We start from the raw sequence: 17,191 nt of genomic DNA on the forward strand, positions 1-17,191 counted from the left end.
AATGTTGCTGAAAAAATTAAAGATGAAAATAAATGGAAAGTTATCCCTTGTTCATGGATTGAAAGAGTCGATGTTGTTAAGGTGTCAATATTACCTGATTGATATACAGATTCATTGCAATTACTATCAAAATCCAATGGCATTTGCAGAAATATAAAATTTTATCTTACAATTCATTAAGAATTTCAAAAGACGTCAAATAGCCAAAACATCCCCCAAAAAGAACAAAGTTGAAGGTCTCAAAACTTTTTACAAAGCTGCAATAATCAAATCAGTGTGGTACTGGCATAAAGACAAACACAAAACTCTATGGAATCAAATAGAGATTTCAGAAATAAACCTTCATTTATACAAGCCAGTGATTTTTGGCTAGAATGCCAGAGACACCCAATGGGAAAAACAGTCTTTTCAACAAATGGTGTTGTGATAACTGAATCTCCAGATGCAAAAGAATGAAGTTGAACTCTCGTGTTACACCCCATATAAAAACTAACTCAAAATGGGCCAGTGACCTAAATGTAACATCCAATACCATAAAAAAAAAAAAAAAAAAAAAAAAAAAACACAGAGCGAAAGGTTCATGATATTGAACTAGGTGGTGATTTCTTAAATAAGTCACCAAAAAACAGACAACGAAAGAATAGGTAAATTGGGCTACATCAAAATTAAAAACTTCTGTGCATCAAAAGATGCAATTAATAGTATGAAAGGTCAACCTATGTAATTGGAGAAAATATTTGCAATCATATTTCTGATAAGGGACTAATATCCAGAATATGTAAAGAGCTTCTACAACTAACATTAAAAAATATAACCTGATTAAAAAATGGGCAAAGGAGTTGCAAAGACATTTCTCCAAAGATGATTTTCAGATGGTTAGCAAAGATGATATTAAGATTACATATCTATTAGAAATAAAATTTTAAATGCATCATGTTTGAAGCAAAATCATGTTATTTCTGTGGCTTTAAAGTAAAATTTTCTCAGGGCCAGTGCTGTGGCACAGTGGGTAAAAGCTCTGGCCTGGGCCAGCACCACGGCTCACTTGGCTAATCCTCCACCTGCGGCGCCGGCATCCAGGGTTCTAGTCCTGGTTGGGGTGCCGGATTCTGTCCTGGTTGCTCCTCTTCCAGTCCAGCTCTCTGCTGTGGCCCGGGAGTGCAGTGGAGGATGGCCCAAGTGCTTGGGTCCTGCACCCCATGGGAGACCAGGAGGAAGCACCTGGCTCCTGGCTTCAGATAGGTGCAGCGTGCCAGCCGTGACGGCCATCTGGGGGGTGAACCAAAAGAAGGAAGACCTTTTTCTCTGTCTCTCTCTCTCTAACTCTGCCTGTCAATAAATAAATAAATAAATAAATAAAATAAGAAAAAAGCTCTGGCCTGAAGCACCAGGTTCAAGTCACGGCTGCTCCATCTCCTATACAGCTCTCTGCTATGGCCTGGGAAAGCACTGAAGATGGCCCAAGTGCTTGGGCCCCTGCACCCACGTGGGAGACCCGATAGAAGCTCCTGGCTCCTGGCTTTGGATCAGCGCAGCTCCGGCCGTTGCGGCCATCTGGGGAGTGAACCAGCGGATGGAAGACCTCTCTCTGTCTCTACCTCTCTGTGTAAATCTGGCTTTCAAATAAATAAAATAAATCTTTATTTTTTAAAATTTATTTTATTTTTTTGACAGGCAGAGTGGACAGTGACAGAGAGAGACAGAGAGAAAGGTCTTCCTTTGCCGTTGGTTTACCCTCCATGGCCGCCGCGGCTGGCGCGCTGCGGCTGGCGCATCGAGCTGATCCGAAGCCAGGAGCCAGGTGCTTCTCCTGGTCTCCCATGGGGTGCAGGGCCCAAGCACTTGGGCCATCCTCCACTGCCCTCCCGGACCACAGCAGAAAACTGGACTGGAAGAGGGGCAACCGGGACAGAATCCAGCGCCCCGACCGGGACTAGAACCCGGTGTGCCGGCGCCGCAAGGCGGAGGATTAGCCTGTTGAGCTGCAGCACCGGCGGGAATAAAATAAATCTTGAAAAAAAAATAAAGTAAATGTTTCTCCAAAGTTCTAAATTACTCTAAATTTGTAAGGAGAATGCTACAAATCTCAAGTTTAAAGGAAGTAAACAATGATTACCTATAGAAGTTAACTAGATAATCCTATCTTTTTCTCTTAAGATTTATTTATTTGAAAGGCTGACTTGCAGAGAGAGACAAGGAGAGACAGAGAGATCTTTCATCCACTGATTCACTCCACAAATAGCCACAATGGCTAGGGCTGGGCCAGGCGGAAGGCTGGAGCTTCCTCTGGGTCTCCCATGTGGGTGCAGGGACTCAGGCAGTTGAGCTTTCCCAGGCTCATTAACAGGGAGCTGGATCAGAAGTGGAGCAGCGGAGACTCAAACTGGTGCCCATATGGGATGCCAGTGTTGCAGGTGGTAGTTTAACCTGTTATGCCTGAATACTGGCCCCTATCCTATTTGTTTTTCACTGTTGTTCTGCAAAACCTTGTGATAAATTTCTGTAGAGACTCCCCATGGATTTTACAAACATTAATGCTCAATATCATTAATCATTAGGGAAATGCAAACCAAAAGCACATGAGCTATCATCCCATATCTATGAGGAAGGCCACCATGTAAAAAGTAAAAAATAGCAAATGCCTATGAGTATGTGGGAAAACCAGAACCCTTATGGACTGCTGGTGGAACTATAAAATAGAACAGCTACTATGGCAATCAGTTTGGGAATCACTAAAAAAGTTAAACATGGAGGGAGTATATGATTCAGCAATTCCTTTTCTGGGTGTGTATGCAAAAGAATTGAAATTAAGTTTTCAAAGAAAGACTCATATGCCCATATTCATGGCATAATTTACAATAGCCAAAAAGAGTAAGGAATGCAAACATTTGCTGAGGAATTAATAGATAAAACATGATGTATGCATACAATGATATATTATTTAGCCTTAAAAAGGAAAGCAAGTCTGACACAAGTTACAATATGGGGGAACCTTAAGACTATTATACTAAATGAGATAAACCAGTCACAAGAAGGCAAACACTGCATGATTTCACTTGTATGAGACATCTGGAGTGGTCAAACTCATTTTTTTATTTTCATCTACTTGAAAGGCACAAACTCATATTAAATGAAAAATAAAATTGTGGTTGCCAGAGGCTAGGAGAAGAGGAAATAAGGAATTGTTTAGTAGATAAAGAATTTTGATTTTGTAAGTTCTAGAAATCTGTTGTACTACAATTTTTAAGATCTTTATTTATTTATTATTTATTTCATCTTTATTTATTTTTTATTTATTTATTCTTTTATCTATTTGAAAGCCAGAGCGACAGAGAGAGAGAGAGATTCCATCTACTGATTTAGTCCCTAAATGCCCATAACAGCCAGGTCTGGGCCAGGCTGAAGCCAGGAGCCAGAAACTCCGTCCAGACCTCCCAAGTGGAGGGGAGGGGCCTACCTGCTGCCGGCCAGTATGCAGTAGCAGGAAGCCAGATGGGAAGCAAGTAGCCAGCACTCAATCTGCACTTTGATTTGGGAAGTGGCGGCCGGAGCAGCAGAACCTGATGCACCAAAACACCTCCCCTGCATTACAATTTGAATATACTTAGTACTGCCGAGCCATATACCTAAAAATGCTTTAGATGGTCAACTGATGTTATAAGGTCTTTACTACAATTTAAAACAAATTCTAAAACAATGCAAAGGTCCAGTTTTTCATGTGAAATTTGACTACTTTGCTTAAACAAACAAAATAACAGTAAAAAATCTATTTTCAAAATAAAACTTAAGATTTTACTTGCTGTTTCACTCTTTCTCTTGAGTGAATAATGGAATTTTTCCATTCAACATGATATGTGATATCACAATAGATTGAAACAGGAAACATCTGTGAAAATAGTGACATTTCTGACATTAAACAGATTTGTAAAAAATGTAAAACAATGTTCCTTCACTAAATTTCTGCTTTACAAAATTATTTTTCTGTTGACAAGACAGTTATGTTTACCCTGATTTTAACGTTATATGACGTCATATAGTACCTCACAAATATGTGCAATTTTTATATATCAGCTAAAATGGAAGTGAAATTTTAAATATTTTTCAAAAAAACTTATGTTAATTTTATGTTAATATTCTTTTAAGTGAACTAATAAATAGCTCTTTAGTTTCTCACCTTAAATTTTTTTGCACAGTAAATATCAGTAAAACATAACCTATGTATATAAGGCCTTTGGGGTCATCAGCGAGGTTTAGAATTTTTCATTGTAATTGATTTACCATTGTTTGGAATGTTCATAATATTTAGGGGAACATTAACTTTTTAATATTAGAATTAGCTGTGGGATGCACTAGTAACAAATGAAATGCACATATTTAAATGATTCAAGCAAAACAAAAAGTTACAATCTAAGGAGCTCTCTCTTGAACAACAAAGGGGGCAGTGTCAACAATCACCATCTACACTGAAAACCCAGCTGCTTGTCTTGCCAGCGGAATGGAATGTTGGGTGTCAGGTTGGGAGCAGAGCAAAGAATCCTGATGCATCCCTGTAAACCCAGCCATTAGCTTTGCTACAAATTAAAAAGAGAATGTCTTGCAGGCATAGATTGCTAACAAGTCACAGTACTGCATCCACGGCTGAATAACCTCCTCGAAAGATAACACTGAGCCTCACTTTGATGGCCATCGCGTGGAACAGGGCAGATGGCACGAATCGTGCAAAAGTGCGACTATTCTGTTAGCGGAAAGATCCAGAGAACAAAATCCTTTTTTAGCAGTATCCCTAGAGTTCACATTAAATAAGAACATGATTCATAAGAATTATTTCATTAGATGTGGAAAACATTTGGTGTAGAAAAATGTTAAGGCAGGGCCGGTGCCATGGCTCACTTGGTTAATCCTCTGCCTGTGGCGCCACCATCCCATATGGGTGCTGGGTTCTAGTCCCGGTTGCTCCTCTTCCAGTCCAGCTCTCTGCTGTGGCCCGGGAAGGCAGTGGAGGATGGCCCAAGTGCTTGGGCCCTTCACCCACATGGGAGACCAGGAGGAAGCACCTGGCTTCTGACTTCGGATTGGCGCAGCACGCTGGCTATAGCGGCCATTTGGGGAGTGAACCAACGGAAGGAAGACCTTTGTCTCTCTCACTAACTCTGCCTGTCAAAAAAAAAATGTTAAGCGATGTTATTTTTCAAAAAATATTTATGTATTTGAGAAGCTGAAAAACAGACATATTCCCATCCACTGGTTCACTCCCCAAATACACACAACAGCTGAGGCTTGGCTGAGCCAAAGGAGGAAGCCAGGACACAATCCAGGTCTCCCACATCGGGAGCAGGAGCCCAGTTGTTTGAGCCATCACCACTGCCTCACAGGATCTACATTAGCAGAAAGCTGGAGTCCAGGTCAGAGTTGGAAATTGAACCCAGACACTTAGATAGGACATGTAGGTATCTGAACTGCTAGGCCAAATGCTGCAGCACTTGCAGGCTCATCAATAAGAGAGATCTTCCTCTAACCATTCAGTGTAGTGGGAAGGAACACGGCATTGGCCAAGAGCTTATTTGATTTTTTTAAAGATTTATTTATTTATGTATTTGAAAAGCAGAGTTACAGAGAAGCAGAGGCAGAGAGAGAGAAGAGAGAGGTCTTTTATCCACTGCTTCACTCCCCAGATGGCTGCAACGGCTGGAGCCAGAAGCTTCTTCCAGGTCTCCCATGTGGGTGTAGGGGCCCAAGGAGTTGGACCATCTTCCACTGCTTTCCCAGGCCACAGCAGAGAGCTGGATCAGAAGTGGAGCATTCGGGACTCAGACTGGCACTCATATGGGATGCTGACTGCAGGTGGCAGCTTTACCCGCTACGCCACAGTGCCAGCCGTCCCCCCTTTTTTAAAGATTTATTTTTTACTTTTATTTTATTTATTTATTTATTTTTACAGGCAGAGTGGACAGTGAGAGAGAGAGAGACAGAGAGAAAGGTCTTCCTTTGCCGTTGGTTCACCCTCCAATGGCCGCCGCAGCCGATGCGCTGCTGCCTGCGCACCGCGCCGATCCGAAGGCAGGAGCCAGGTGCTGATCCTGGTCTCCCATGCGGGTGCAGGGCCCAAGCACTTGGGCCATCCTCCACTGCACTCCCTGGCCACAGCAGAGAGCTGGCCTGGAAGAGGGGCAACCGGGACAGAATCCGGCGCCCCGACCGGGACTAGAACCCGGTGTGCCGGCGCCACAAGGCGGAGGGTTAGCCTATTGAGTCACGGTGCCGGCCTATTTTTGACTTTTAACTATAGGATTCACACTGCTTCAGTTTCACTGTCCTAAAGACCAGCCACACATGTGCTATATTGTGTCCTCCACATGTAGTGTGACTTTGTTCCCTCCCTTGTGACACCAGTGCTGTCTCCCACAAGGATTCCTATCCTATTTCTCTACAAGCAAAGCTCCATTCTCCTTTTATCAAAGATTATCCCAACCAGCTATTCTCACCATACCCCTATATATTTATCTAAAAGAAGAGTTGTTGCCATGTGTTGGGAACCTTCAAATTCTTGTGTGGTTATTTTGGAGTACATAATGAATCGCTGACAACTAAACTTACCCTCCTATGAATTAGAAACATTCCTCCTAACTGTGTCTTGATATCTATTACCCAACCTTGATCATTATGCATTGCATACATGTATTTAATTACCTCATACATACCCCATAAATAAGAAAATATAGTATCTATTAGAAAATAAAATAAAAATGCAATCATATTTGAAGCAAAACCACATTCTTTCTGTGGGCTTAAAGTAGCTGTTTTTTCCAAAATTCTAAATTCTGAATTTGCAAGGACAATGCTACAATTTTTTAAAATATTTATTTATTTATTCGAAAGGCAGAGCTACAGAGAGGCAAAGGGAGAGAGATGCAGTTGGAGAGAGAGAGGGGGGGAAGAGAGAGAGTGAGAGAGAGAGAGAGAGAAATGTCTTCCATCTACTGGTTCACTTCCCAAATGGCTACAATGGCCAGAACTGGGCAGATCTGAAGCCAGGAACCAGGAGCTTCTTCCTAGCCTCCCTTGCGGGTGTAGGGGCCCAAGCACTTGGTCCATCTTCCACTGCTTTCACAGGCCATAGCAAGAGTTGGATCAGAAGTGGAGCAGCTAGGACTTGAACCGGCACCCATATGGGATGCCAGCACAGCAGGCGGTGGCTTTACCTGCTATGCCACAGCGTCAGCCCCCTATAAATTTCAAGACTAAAGAAAGTAAAGATGCTGACCTATAGAACTTATTAGAATTAGATAATCCTGTCTGTTTTTATTGTTGTTCCAAAAAATTTTGTGATAAAATTCTGTAGAGGCTCCCCATGGAGTTTACAAATGTTGAAGCTTCAATTTCAAGCATTCATATGTGTATAAAATGATGCTCAATACATATATCAAACACATCTTGTTATCAGTTTAACATATGACGAGTGAATAGTAGGTGCCCATAATAATTCAGGAACAGGGTCAGTCACACCATTTGAGGCATTTAGTTGCTCTGTTTTTTTTATACACGGGTAGAGAGCACTCAATGCAGATTTAACAACCTAATAGAAATGGGCAAAATACTTCACATTTCTCAGTGGCTGTAGAGGTTCAATAGCAACTTTCTGGAAAGCATAGCTACAAATCGTGCAGTTTGCAGGAACTCGATAAAGAACACTAAGTTTCTCTCCAAGAAATTTGGTGAACCCTTAAAACAAGCCCAAAGAGAACTTGTAAATGATACATCCTCAGTTGCCTATGCTGTTGGCTGGTTTGAGGTGTAGCTCACAGAAATGACAGTACTCTCTGGACTAAAATATCATGCAGGGTTCTGGGTAAATTGACTGCTAGATTATGGATAGCCCAGTGTATAAATGTCAGTATATTATGTATGTAGATTCCAGAGTGAAGGAAATCAAACCTCCAGACACATTTGCATCTGAGTATTTCCATGTGTGTTCTTAACATCTCTATTTTTGTTTTAATTGTAATCATGTAACCTGTTATTGCAAAGAAATAAGACTTGCAACTATAACTCTTTATGTTTGTTTACTTAGTACAAATCTCCATGGTCCAGAAGTGGAACATGCATAAAAGCTACTCAACAAAATTCAAATGAACCCTGGAAAAGCTGTGTGTGGAAGAAGAGGACAAAGCAACCAAATCCCATTAGGGAGTTTAGTTCTGACTCTCTACTCATCAAAACAATTAACCTCTGTAGAAATTTCCCAAGCTGCCTGAGGAGATAAATATCCTTCGTGGGTTACTTCTGCCTTAATTTCAACCTTTGACCTCTAGTCCATCAAGTTCAAAGTTTGGAAACATGTGTGTGCATGAATACATACATACACCATTAATTAGAAAGAAATCCTGCAGTCATATTTGAGGCAACACATTTTTTTTTTTTTTTTGACAAGCAGAGTGGACAGTGAGAAAGAGAGAGAGAGAGAGAGAGAGAGAAAGGTCTTCCTTTGCCGTTGGTTCACCCTCCAGTGGCTGCCACAGCCGGCACACTGCTGCCGGCACACCACACTGATCCGAAAGCAGGAGCCAGGTGCTTCTCCTGGTCTCCCATGGGGTGCAGGGCCCAAGCACTTGGGCCATCCTCCACTGCACTCCCAGGCCACAGGCAGAGAGCTGACCTGGAAGAGGGGCAACCGGGACAGAATCCGGCACCCCGACCGGGACTAGAACCCGGTATGCCGGTGCGGCAAGGCAGAGGATTAGCTTATTGAGCCGCAGCGCCGGCCACATTTGTTTTTTTAGATATAAAATATTTCTCATTCCTAGTACTAAAGACTTCTTGAAATTTGGAATATGGCTTCTAGTTATTTCTGCTTAATAAAAGTAAATAACTTTTAAATTATACATGCAGCCATTTATAAGATTTCTGTATCATTCCTTTGCTAGTATTTATGAGTATATATACTTTGTTTTACTTGCCTTTGAAGACACCAGACTTAATTTGAAAAATAGATTTATTTGGGAAAGGAATCCATTATATTTTTATAAAACAATACTTGTATATAAAAAAACAGCAAGAGAAAAAGATTATCTATGATAAAAGTATACTTTATGGGAACAATTTTTTAAAGTTATACACAATAGAGGTTTATTTAGCTCATAGTACTGGAGGCAGGAAAGTTCAAGATCATGGTGCCAGGGGCTGGCGTTTGGCACAGTGAGTTAAGCCACCACCTGTAACTGGCATCCCATATGAGCATCAGTTCAAGTCCTGGGTGCTCCTCTTACAATCCAGCTCCCTGGCAAAGTACCTGGGAAAACAGCAGAAGATGATCCAAGTACTTGAGCCCCTGCCACCCCTGTGGAAGTCCTGGATGGAGTTCCAGGCTGTCTACCTGCAGCATGGCCTAGCCCTGGTCATTGCAGCCATCTGGGGAGTGAACCAGCAGATGGAAGATCTCTCTCCCTCTCTCTCTCTCTCTCACTCGCTCTCGTTCTCACTCTGCTTCCAAAAAAAGGAAGGAAGGAAGGAAGGAAGGAAGGAAGGAAGGAAGGAAGGAAGGAAGGAAGGAAGGAAATGAGGGAGGGAGGGAGGGAGGGAGGGAGGGAGGGAAGATCCTGGATCATGGTGCCAGCACCTGCTCAGCTTCTGGTGTGGACCTTGTCCTGAAGCAACTCACGGTGGAGCATGGAAGGGGAATGGGAACAGCTTTTCTTATCATTAATTTCTCCCATAGAATTTATGTGGGTTAGGATTTACTGATCTTTGTAAAAAAAAGATTTATTGGGGCCGGCGCTGTGGCATAGCACACAGTGCCGGCATGCCATATGGGTCCGGCTCAAGTCCCAGCTGCTCCACTTCCAATCCAGCTCTCTGCTGTGGCCTGGGAAAGCAATAGAAGATGGCCCAAGTCCTTGGGCCCCTGCATCTGCATGGGAGACCCGTAAGAGGCTCCTTGCTTCTGGCTTCTGATCGGCGCAGGTCCTGCCATTGCAGCCATCTGGGGAACCAGCAGATGGAAGACCTCTCTCTGCCTCTCTAACTCTGTCTTTCAAATAAACAAATAAATCTTTTATTTATTTATTTATTTGAAAGGCAGAGTTACAAGGAGGCAGAGGCAGAGAGAGAGAGAGAGTCTTCCATCACTGGTTCACTCCCCTGATGGCTGCAATGGCAGGGGTGGGGCCAGGCCTAAGCCAGGAGCCAGGAGCTTCTTCTAGGTCTCCTGCATGAGTGCAGGGCCTGAGCACTTGGGCCATCCTCTGCTGCTTTCCCAGGTGCACTAGCAGGGAGCTGGATTGTAGTGGAGCTGCTGGGACTTGAACAGGTGCCAGTGTGGCAGGCAGTGGCTTTACCTGCTATGCCAAAACACTGGCCCCAAATTGACTTGTTTTTAAAAGATAATATCCAGGCTGGTGCTGCGGCTTAATAGGCTAATCCTCCGCCTGCGGCGCTGGCACACTGAGTTCTAGTCCCGGTCGGGGTGCCGGATTCTGTCCCAGTTGCCCCTCTTCCAGGCCAGCTCTCTGCTGTGGCCCGGCAGTGCAGTGGAGGATGGCCCAAGTGCTTGGGCCCTGCACCCCATGCGAGACCAGGAGAAGCACCTGGCTCCTGGCTTCGGATCAGTGCGGTGCACCAGCCGCAGCACGCCAGCTACAGCGGCCATTGGAGGGTGAACTAACGGCAAAGGAAGACCTTTCTCCCTGTCTCTCTCTCTCACTGTCCACTCTGCCTGTCAAAAATAATAATAATAATAATAATAAGATAATATCCAAACCCTACACCAAGTAACAGAGGAGGTTGAAGATATGAAGCTATAAGCCATTACTGTCTGTGTAGATTTGAGCACTTACTTAAGTTCTCTGAGTCTCAGTGTCCTCATCCATAAAGCTAAAGATATGGCTTCTGGTTTTAAGGAGTCACCTAAAGGTCAGTTGTAAAAAAAGGGGTTTTCGGAGCTGGCGCTGTGGCTCACTAGGTTAATCCTCCGCCTGCGGCACCGGCATCCCATATGGGCCCTGGGTTCTAGTCCCAGTTGCTCCTCTTCCAGTCCAGCTCTCTGCTGTGGCCTGGGAGGGCAGTGGAGGATGGCCCAAGTGCTTGGGCCCTGTACCAGCATGTGAGACCAGGAAGAAGCACCTGGCTCCTGGCACCGGATCGGTGCAGCGCCAGCCGTAGTGGACATTTGGGGAGTGAACCAATGGAAGGAAGACCTTTCTCTCTCTCTCTCTCTCTCTCTCTCTCTCTCTCTCACTGTCTATAACTCTACCTGTAAAATAAATTAAAAAAAAAAAAAAGAGGGGGTTTTCTCATGGAGGGACTCTATTAGACCGGGCATGCTTTGGCCTATAATCCATATTGAAGTATCTGGGTTTGATCTGTGGCTCCACTCCAGCTTCCTGCTAATGCAGACCCTGAGAGTACTTGAGTCCCTGCCACCATATAGGAGACCTGGACTGAGTTCTGGGCTCCTGGCTGCAATTTGGTCTGGCTCTGGCTATTGCCAGCCTTTGGGAGTGAACGAGTGGATGGCAGTTCTTTCTGACTCTCCATCTGTCTCTTTGCTCCTCAAATGAAATTTAAAAAGAAGAGTATGAGACAGACAGAGTGAGAACAAATAGGTTGGGTCACCAAAGGCCTGGGGCCTGATCCAGGATGCTTGCTCTGTAGGGAAAGAGCAAGATCACTCTGAGGGACAATGAGTGGGGAACCCAGAGTTAGGGGTCTTTGGGTCCTCAGCCCACCAGGGCTGACTGCCCAGGCCTTAGGCAGCTCCTCCCCCAGTGACTCAAAGGCAATAATGCCTGAGCTGCAGCCAGGTGCCCAGAGACAGAGGCCAACTGGCGCATGCGTCCCAGAAGTCCTTGGGCAGGGCAACCTCCAACTCCCTGACTTGAGCAGCTTGGAGGTTCCAGGGTAAGAAACCCCATTCCTGGCCTCTGTCTACTTCTTCCCCAGTGAGAACAAAGGACAAACATTGAGGATTGACAGGCACGCGGCCTCACAGCAAAGGCACTAGCACATCCCTCTTTGCTATTCATATAGATGCTGGCTTGGCAAAAACTGGGCTTTTCTCCTGGCTGTAAAGTAATTATTAAAAGCGTTATGATAGTGTGGTACAATTACAATGTCTCTTGGATGATTAAGTGTTATATAAAAGGTAATGCTGCTCTAAATCTCCTAATATCACATTTATCAGTAAAACTATTATCCTTCACCTACATTACCTTCTTTCAGCAAGTTTGACTAACTTCATAAAAGTTCACGATCTTGTGCTGAAATTCCACAGACAACACTGTAGGGTTGCCTAAGATTTAGACAACTCAGGCAACAGCATGCTATAACAGCACTGCTCTTAGCAACCTCATGATACAGGCTGTTCTATCAGCAGAGGCTTCAGAAAACCTAGGGGTAAGAAGATACGAGGGTACTTCAAAAAATTCATAGAAAATGTAATGACAATAAAATTGGAGTTCTTGCATAGTTTTTCATCATATGTATTTTCTAAGAATGTTTTTAAAACTGCATATGCATGGATTTCAAATAACTTTGCACCCAAATAAACTTTTTTTTAAGTTTAATTTATTTGAAAGGCAAAGTAAAAAAGAGCTTTTTCTTCTGCTTGCCTGTCTGAATGTTTGCCAACAGCCTGGGTTGGGCCTGGCCAGACCCAGGAGCCAGGAACTCCATCTAGGACTCCCATGTGGGAAGTAGTGACACAAGAGTTTGCGTCATTGTCTGCTCCCTCCCAGGGTGCTCATTAGCAGGCAGCTGGATCAGAAGTGGAGGTGGGACTCGATCTCAGGCTCTCTAATATGGGATTCGGGCATCTCAAGCAGTGGCTCAACCAACTATATCACAAACTACTACACCTGCCCCTAAACTTATTTTTAGTTCCATTCTTTGCCATGAACATTTTGAACTACCTTCAGACTGTGACTTAAGAAATTTTAGAGATAAAAATGACCTTGAAGTTCCTAGGGCCCAACCTCTATTTTCAACTTCTTAAAATTATTACATAAAAATTCACAATGTCACTGTAGAAAATTTTGGAAATATACAGAAAATACAAAAAGGAGGAAGAAAAAAACTACCCACAATTACACCAGGTAGATGAGGCAACATTTTAAAAGAATTGCCATATTCGACAGTTGAGGAATAGTTTTTTTTCATGCTATTTGTTGAACTCTTTACTTAGTTTAGGGCTAATCTTATGTGCATACAGTTAATTGAAAATAGATCTTAGTAAAAAATAAGAATAGGAATAGGAGAGAGATGAGGAAGAAAGATGGAAGTGCAGGAGGCAGCATAGGGTGGGAAGAATCACTATGTTCCTAAATTTGTGTTTATGAAATGCATGAAGTTTGTATACCTTAAATAAAATTTTTAAAAATATTTGATAAAATTAGGCCGGCACCTTGGCTCACTTGGCTAATCCTCCGCCTATGGCACCGGTACCCCAGGTTCTAGTCCCGGTTGGGGCGCCCGATTGTGTCCCAGTTGCTCCTCTTCCAGTCCAGCTCTCTGCTGTGGCCCAGGAGGGCAGTGGAGGATGGCCTAAGTACTTGGGCCCCTGCACCCACATGGGAGACCAGGAGGAGGCACCTGGCTCCTGGCTTCTGATCAGCGCAGTGCCAGCCATAGCGGCCATTTGAGGGGTGAACCAACAGAAGGAAGACCTTTCTCTCTGTCTCTCTTTCTCACTGTCTAACTCTGCCTGTCAAAAAATAAATAAATAAAAAATATTTGTTAAAATTCAACATTTTAAGAGTAAGAATTCTTACAAAACTAGAGATAAAGAGAAATTTCCTTAAACGTGATGAAATGTATATTTTTACAAAAAAAATGCCATATTTACTTGCAGACATTAAAATTTTTGGTATATTTGATTTTTACCTTTTTCTTACTATATCCCATAATTGAGGCCATATTATACACATAGTTTATATCCTTAATTTTTACTTTACATTATATAGTGATCACTTTGCTTTCATTAGAAGCTCCTAGAAAATTGTGATCGGCATTGTGGAGCACCAGGCTATGCCACCACCTGATTCAAGTCCTGGCTCCTCCACTTCCTATCCAGCTCTCTGCTAAAGTGCCTGGGAGAGCAGTGAACGATGATCCAAGTGAATGATGACTTGGGCCCCTGTCAACCATGTGGAAGACTAGGAAGAAGCTCTTGGTTCCTGGCTTTGGCCTGGCCCAACCAGGACTTGAACCAGTATCCAAATGAGATGCTGGCACTATAGACCAGTGGCTTAACCCACTATACCACTGTGTTGGCCCCAATAATATTTTTAATTATTCTGATATTATTGGATACATGTTTTTTAAAAATGCCACACAAGCAGGTATCTAGCCTAACAGTTAAGATGCCTGGGTCCCCTATTTGCAGAGTGCCTGGATTTGATTCTTGTCTCCAGCTCTTGACTCCAGCTCCCTGCTAACGTAGTCCCTGGGGGGCAGTAGTAATTGGGTTCCTGCTGCCCACATGAGAGACCTTCATTGTATTCTTGGCTCCTGACTTGGGTCCCTGCTCAGCCCCAGCTATTGGGAACATTTGGGGTGTGAACAGCGGGTGGGAGCCTTTTCTTTCTTTCTCTTTCTTTTCTTCTGTCTCTCCGCCTCTCAAATACATTTAATTTTTTTAGATTATTTATTTGAAAATGAGAGTTACAGAGATAGAGGGATCTTCCATTCACTGGTTCACTCCCCAGATGGCCACAACGGTCAGGGCTGGGCCTGGTCAAAGCCAGTTGCCAGAAGCTTCCTCCAGGTCTCCCATGTGCCTGCTTTCCCAGGCACTTTAGCAAGCAGCTGTATTGGAAACAGAACAGCTGGAATTTGGACTGGTGCTCTGAGGTGGGACGTTGACGTTACAGGTTGTGGCTTAACTCACTGCTCCACAATGCTGGCCCCAGAATATTACCTCTTTTTCTCTTTGCCATCTTGATAGGTGAAAAGTGGCAAACAAATGTATTAATGGTGTTTATTCAATCAATAATGAAGATTTGTTATGATTTGGATGTTGGTATTAATTTTTTTTACTCCAAAGACAATTATTCTTAGTGCTGACATGCATAAGGTAAATGCTATTCAAAAGGTGAAAAAGGAGACACACGCACACACACACACACACGAGTGTGGGTTGCCCCACACAGAGAAATACCTGTCATGAGTGGGCAGTGGGTCCAGAAAAGTGACAAGAGAAGAGACAGGGCCTGCGTTATGGCTCAGTGGGTTAATGCCCTAGCCTGAAGCGGCAGCATCCCATATGGGCGCCGGTTCAAGTCCTGGCTGCTCCACTTCCGATCCAGCTCTCTGCTATGGCCTTGCAAAGCAGTGGAAGATGGATCAAGTGCTTGGGCCTCTGCACCCACGTGGAAGACCCTAAAGAAACTCCTGGCTTATGGCTTTGGATGGGTGCAGCTCCAACCATTGCAGCCATCTGGGGAGTGAACCAGCGGATGGAAGACCTCTCTCTCTGTCTCTACCTCTTTATAGCTCTGACTTACAAATAAATAAAATAAATCTTTAAAAGAGAGAGAGAGAGAAGGGGCATGGAAGGGGAGATAGAAAGGATGCCACAGCCCCTACAGCCATGGTCTGTGGCCAGAGAGAGAGAGCACACTCTTCCCAGTTGGTCTCTTTTATGAGGTAGGGGTGGTGCTTCTATAGGTGTGAGGCCACCTGGCATTTATATGGCCCTTCCCACAAGCTCCATGCGGAGCTCTGTGGTGGAATGAGAAGGCCATGCCAAGATGGCCACTGGCAACAGAAACTGCCTGGCAACAGGCTGTGATTGGATGGCTTCGGAAACCACATGACAACAGAGCCTGACTGACAACAGGTTGTGATTGGATGGCTTTGGAAACTACCTGGCAACAGGTTGTGATTGGTTAGGGCATAGACAGCCCCTTGACCAGCTTAGCTGCTTCGGCTATATAAGCTGCTGTAGCAACTGAAATAAACGAGTCTGCAGGCTGCTTGCCTCTGGCCTGCTTTCACCCAACTCCTGGGGTCTGTGTGGTGACTCTGCGCCTCTTGCCCCCACCACACTCCTCCTCTCAAAACGAATCCACTGCAACAGAGCTCAATATCCATAGTTTCATGGTGTCCCTGCTTAGGTCCGGGATGAAGCAGACGTTTCCTGGGAAACAGGGCATTTTGATTGACAAGTCAGAGGATAGAATTACACTTGGGGGCTTGTGATGTACAATGCAACAGATTTAAGCTAACTTCCTGCCTATTTACCCCCCCCATCAGTTTGTCCCCCAAGGATCCATGTGCTGGAAGCTTTGTCCCCAGTGTGGCAATTTTGAGGTGGAGGAAAATTTAAGAGGTGGGAATCTGGAGAAAGTTAGTTGGGACCCTATTTTTGGAAGTATTTAAGGTAGTTCTCATGTGATCCCTTGGCAGTTCTTGCCAGAGGGTTGTTGTAAAAGCCTGATCCTGTCCCCATCCAGCTCTCCGGCATCCTGAATTGAAATGTGACCATGCCCCACGTGCACTGCTGTCATCGCTGTCCACCATGATGAAATGCAGCCAAGAGGGCTTTCACCAGAGCTGAGCCAATGCCGGCCCCATGCCCTTAAACCCACCTCTTTTCTTCCTAAGTGGCCTGCCTCGGGTTATTTCATTGTACTAATGCAAACCTGACTAATTCAGTTAGGTTGAATATTTGCCACATGTGTATTAGATCCTTGTACTAGTATTTCTTCTGTGAATTTCTTTTTTTTTTAAAAATTTAAGATCCAAAGATAGTCCATCCTCAGATCTCTCTCTCCCTCTCTTTTTTTAAGATTTATTTATTTATTTGAAAGAGTTACACAGAGAGGAGAGGCAGAGAGAGAGAGAGAGAGAGAGAGAGAGAGAGAGATATCTTCCATCCGCTGGTTCACTCCCCAGATGGCCGCAATGGCTGGAGCTGTGCCGATCCGAAGCCAGGAGCTTCTTCTGGGTCTCCCACGCAGGTGCAGGAGCCCAAGGACTTGGGCCATCTTCCACTCTTTTCCCAGGCCATAACAGAGAGCTGGATGGGAAGTGGAGCAGCTGGGACTCGACTGGTGCCCATATGGGATGCCGGCGCTTCAGGACAGGGTGTTAACCCGCTACGCCACAGCACCAGCCCCGTCTTCTGTGAATTTCTTACTCATGTTCTTCACTCCTTTTTTTATATCAGTACACTATTTTTTCCCTCATTTAGTGTATT

Source organism: Oryctolagus cuniculus, chromosome 9 (genome assembly GCF_964237555.1).
Source record: "Oryctolagus cuniculus chromosome 9, mOryCun1.1, whole genome shotgun sequence".
NCBI classification, from domain to species: domain Eukaryota; kingdom Metazoa; phylum Chordata; class Mammalia; order Lagomorpha; family Leporidae; genus Oryctolagus; species Oryctolagus cuniculus.